General features: G+C 45.6%; 1 long non-coding RNA gene across 1 annotated transcript; it reads left to right on the plus strand.

The window, feature by feature from the left end:
- The first annotated feature begins 2,651 nt into the window (after positions 1-2,651).
- LOC119960502 lies at positions 2,652-4,083 on the plus strand. The gene is made up of 3 exons (XR_005459423.1): positions 2,652-3,184; positions 3,487-3,594; positions 3,869-4,083. It is a non-coding gene; the product is annotated as an uncharacterized LOC119960502 (long non-coding RNA).
- The last annotated feature ends 1,464 nt before the right edge of the window (positions 4,084-5,547 follow it).

The raw sequence follows: 5,547 nt of genomic DNA on the forward strand, positions 1-5,547 counted from the left end.
ACAGCGCAGTACAGGCCCTTCAGCCCACGATGCTGTGCTGTCCTGTGAAACCCCTCTATAGTCCCTCTACACTATTCCCTTATCGTCCATATCCCTATCCAAAGACCATTTGAATGCGTTTAGTGTTGGCGAGTCCACTACTGTTGCAGGCAGGGCATTCCACGCCCTTACTACTCTCTGAGTAAAGAACCTACCTCTGACATCTGTCCTATATCTATCTCCCCTCAATTTAAAGCTATGTCCCCTCGTGCTGGACATCACCATCCGAGGAAAAAGGCTCTCGATGTCTACCCTATCTAATCCTCTGATCATCTTGTATGCCTCAATTAAGTCACGTCTTAACCTTCTTCTCTCTAACGAAAACAGCCTCAAGTCCTTCAGACTTTGCTCATATGATCTTCCCTCCATAACAGGCAACATTCTTGCAAATCTCCTCTGTACCTTTTCCAATGCTGTCACATACTTCCTATAATGTGGCGACCAGAACTGCACACAATACTCCAAATGCGGCCGCACCAGAGTTTTGTACAACTGCAACATGACCTCATGGCTCCGAAAGTCAATACCTCTACCAATAAAAGCTAACACACCGTACGCCTTCTTAACAACCCTCTCAACCTGGGTGGCAACTTTCAGGGATCTATGGACATGGACACCGAGATGTCTCTGCTCGTCCACACTACCAAGAATCTTACCATTAGCCCAGTACTCTGTCTTCCTGTTATTCCTTCCAAAATGAATCACCTCACACTTTTCTGCATTAAACTCCATTTGCCACCTGTCAGCCCAGCTCTGCAGCTTATCTATGTCCCTCTGTACCTTTTAACATCCTTGCGCACTGTCCACAACTCCACCGACTTTAGTGTCATCTGTAAATTTACTCACCCATCCTTCTACGCCCTCCTCCAGGTCAGCGGCCCCAAAACGGATCCTTGTGGTACACCACTAGTAACTGGACACCAGTCAGAGCATTTCCCATCAACCACCACCGTTTGTCTTCTATCAGCTAGCCAATTTCTGATCCAAAGTGCTAAATCACCCTGAATCCCATGCCTCTGTATTTTCTGCAATAGCCTACCATGGGGAATCTTATCAAACGCTTTACGGAAATCCATATACACCACATAAACTGCTTTATCCTCATCCACCTGTTTGGTCACCTTTTCGAAGAACTCAATGAGGTTTGTGAGGCACGAGCTACCCTTCACAAAACCATGTTGACTATCTCTAATCAAATTATTCCTTTTCAGATGATTATACATCCATTCTCTTATAAACCTTTCCAAGAATTTTCCCACAACAGAGGTAAGGCTCACTGGTCTATAGTTACCGGGGTTATCTCTACTCCCCTTCTTGTACAAGGGGACAACATTTGCTATCCTCCAGCCCTCTGGCACTATTCCTGTAGACAAAGATGACTTAAAGATCAAAGCCAAAGGCTCAGCAATCTCCTCCCTAGCTTCCCAGAGAATCCTAGGATAAATCCCATCCGGCCTAGGGGACTTATCTATTTTCACACTTTCCAGAATCGCTGACACCTCCTCCTTATGAACCTCAAGCCCTTCTAGTCTAGTAGCCTGTATCTCAGTATTCTCCTCGACAACTTTGTCTTTGTCCTGTGTGAATACAGATGAAAAATACTCATTTAGCACCTCTCCTATCTCCTCGGACTCCACGCACAACTTCCCATTACTGTCCTTGACTGGCCCTACTCTTACCTTAATCATTCTTTTATTCCTGACATACCAAGAGAAAGCTTTAGGGTTATCCTGGATCCTACCTGCCAAAGTCGTCTCATGTCCTCGCTTGGCTCTTCTTAGCTCTCTCTTTAGAGCCTTCCTAGCTAACCTGTAACTCTCAAGCGACCCAACTGAACCATCACATCTCATCTTCACATAAGCCTCCTTCTTCCTCTTGACAAGTATTTCAACTGCTTTAATAACCCATGGTTCCCTCGCTCGACCACTTCCCCCCTGCCTAACAGGTACATACTTATCAAGGACACGCAGTCGCTCTTCCTTGAACATGCTCCACATTTCCATTGTGCCCATCCCCTGCAGTTTTCCTCTACAGCCGATGCATCCTAAGTCTTGTCTCATCGCATCATAATTGCCTTTCCCCCAGCTATAACTCTTGCCCTGCGGTGTATACCTATCCATTTCCATCACTAAAGTAAACGTAACTGAATTGTGGTCACTATCACCCAAGTGCTCACCTACCTCCAAATCTAACACTTGTCCTGGTCCATTACCCAGTACCACATCCAATACGGCCTCGCCTCTTGTTGGCCTATCTACATACTGCATCAGGAAACCCTCCTGCACACATTGGACAAAAACGGACCCATCTAAAGTACTCGAACTATAGTGTTTCCAGTCAATATTTGGAAAGTTAAGGTCCCCCATAACAACTACCCTGTTATTTTCGCTCCTATCCAGAATCATCTTTGCAATCCTTTCCTCTACATCTCTGGAATTTTTCGGAGGCCTATAGAAAAGCCCTAACAGGGTGACCTCTCCTTTTCTGTTTCTTAACTCAGCCCATACTACCTCAGTATTCGAGTCCTCATCAAATGTCCTCTCAGCCACCGCAATACTGTCCTTGACTAACAATGCCACCCCTCCCCCTCTCTTACCACCTTCCCTGAGCTTACTGAAATATCTAAACCCTGGAACCTGCAACAACCATTCCTCGCCCTCGTCATTTACATGTCAATATTGAGCAATCCTCAGAGGCAGACATTCCACACATGGCAGAGACTAGGGCTGGAGTTTGCTCACAGCTCACTGAGGGTAAATCTGAGTCTGGGGGACTTCAGTTCTCAAACCAATCCTCCCACTACACTAAAAACATTGCTCCTCTTGTTCAGTGTGTGTCTGTGTGTGTTGCTGAGTGTGTCAATCTGTTTGTTTTTCACCTGTGAATTGTGTGTGTTGGTATGTTGCTGAGAGATTGACAGGAGAGTGGAAATGCTGGACTCCTGTTGTGCTGTTTTGTGTAGGTTTGAAAATGTCACTCTTATTGTCTTTTTAACCAATTTTATCTCGTTTTCTCCCAAGGGATTTTTATTTGGAGAACTTTAAGGTAGTCGGGAATACAAAGAGGAGGATTTGGTGGGGATGACGAGGGAGTGAGAATTCATCCAGAGCGCTGGTTGAGGCCTGTTCCGCAGGCTTCACCCGGGGTGAGTTGTGTCTGGTTATTAACCTGACAGAGGTTTAATTTTAATATCTGAGGGATAAAGAGAGAGAGAGGGAGGAGGGAGACAGAAATATAAATGAGTTAGGGATGGAGAGACAGAGAAACACAAGAGAAGGGGGGAACTGTCTCTCAATCCTTTTTAGTCTCTGGTTGAAAGCTGTGACATTTTTGTATTTGGATGTTGCTGAGTTTGTGTATCTGAAAAGTGGATCCTGGGCTCTCGCTATATCAAATAGTTTCAAACTTTTCCTGTCTTTCACTTAACTTTCTTCCTCTTTTCCCCAGGAATTTGAAGTTTGAAAGACTACAATGTGAACAGGAATCCTTGGACCAGGGCTTTTCTTCAGAGGTTGGATGGATGGACTGAGGCCTATTCCACAGGCTTCACCCAGGGTGAGTGTGTGTCTGCGTATTACCCTGATTTAATGCACATATGTGAGGGACAATGAGAATGAGATCGGGGGGAGGGGAGAAGAGAGAGACGGAGAAACACCAGGGAAGCGGGAACTGCCTCTCAATCTTTGTTATTCTGTGGTTAATAACTGAGATATTTCTAGATGGATGTTGCTGAGAGTCTGTGTAACAGAGAGAGAATTTGGCCTCTTGCTGTGTTTCTAGTTTAAACATTTTCCTGTGTATTAGTTCATTTGCACCCTCTTTTCCCCAGGAATTTGAATTTTGAAGACTGCAATGTGACAAGGAATCTTTGGACAAGGGATTTTCTCCAGAGGACAAGTGGGTGGACTGAGGCCTACTCCAAAGGCCGCACTCACGCGAGTTGTCTCTTTATTGCCGACCCGGCCTTGCACTCAGACACAAACACATTAAACCTTTGGTGGGTGACAAAGAGTGAATTAAAATCTGTAATGTGAAGCTGTCTAACTTTTGTTCCTGAATCCAAACTAACAGGGGTTATTTTAATCTGGGTGTCCCGAAAGGGGGGGGGGGGGGGGGGGTTGGATTTCATTGCCTGAGCCCCGGTCACTCTCCGTATAACCTGTTAGCTATTTTAAACGACACTCAACACTGCTGACTGCAGCTTCTGGGATCTTTCTGTGTATCAATGGACTTTGTTTTAAAAGGTTTTTCTTTGTTTTAAGAGGCAGTTTAACGCTGTCAGAGAATTGAAGGGAGTTCTTCAGACTTGGTCCAATCCACACACACAGGATGATGGGGGAGGAAGGGGTTTAGATCCAGGGGGGAATGGGGCTCGAAGCAGGAGTGAGTGGGGGGGGGGGGAGACAGCACCCCACCTGGTTAGGTTGACATTGCTGCTGCTGTGGGATCTTGCTGTTCATGCACAGGACTGCGGCTTTTGCCCACAAAGCAATTGTGATCACAACTCTTAAAAATAAAATAGCACATGGACTGCAAAGTGGGTTCGAAGATCTCAAATTTTAAAGTCTTGGGACTGAGTGAGTTGATGAACCGTTTTCACAGGGGACTGAGGGGCTATTCAGCCATGATCACACTGCTGCTTGTGGGATCTTACTGTGCAATCAATACTGCCGTCAGTGTGCACAATGCAACAATGGTGCAGAAACAGAGAAAGAGAGAGAGAGAGGGAAATCTCAGATCAGAAACTCTGAACTCAATTTTGAAAGTGTTTTTGGGATCTCCCTGTGCACAAGTTGCCAGCAGAATTCATAAAATTAACAATAGTGGGGTCACTTTAGGGCAGCACGGTGGCGCAGTGAGTTAACGCTGCAGCTTCACAGCACCGAGGTCCCAGGTTCGATCCCGGCTCGAGGTCACTGTCCGTGTGGAGTTTACCCATTGTCCCCGTGTTTGTGTGGGTTTCGCCCCCACAACCCAAAGATGTGCAGGGCAGGTGAATTTACCACGCTAAATTGCCTCTTAATTGGAAAAAATAAATTGGGTTTTCTAAATTTGTTCAAAAAATATTTTTTAAATAGTGGAGTCACTTTCAAAACAAACGCATCGACTATGAAGTCATCTCGATGGCTCGAAATAAAAGTCCCTTAACTTGAAGCAGGTAAATGCTGGAACGAAGCCTGTATTTTAGGCCGAGATATAAATATGAGGGTGAAATTAAATCCACAGGGGGCATTTGAATTCAGTTTGCTGTGGTTGTTGGATTCCTGTGCCTGACCCTCTCTCTCTCTCTCTCTCTCCTTCCCAACTACTGGGGTACTGGGGAGAGGGAAAGAGAGAGAGAGCGAAGTACAGAAAGAGTGTTGGGAGGAGGGCGGTGAGGGAGATTAGAGAGAGGGAGAGGAGAAAGACAGAGAGGATGAAGGGAGGAATCTGACCCATTCACAACTGGGTGGGGGAAAGAATTCCTCAAACTGGACAGGGAACTGACTATTCTATTTTTTTTTAAAT

Source organism: Scyliorhinus canicula, unplaced genomic scaffold (assembly GCF_902713615.1).
Source record: "Scyliorhinus canicula unplaced genomic scaffold, sScyCan1.1, whole genome shotgun sequence".
NCBI lineage: Eukaryota > Metazoa > Chordata > Chondrichthyes > Carcharhiniformes > Scyliorhinidae > Scyliorhinus > Scyliorhinus canicula.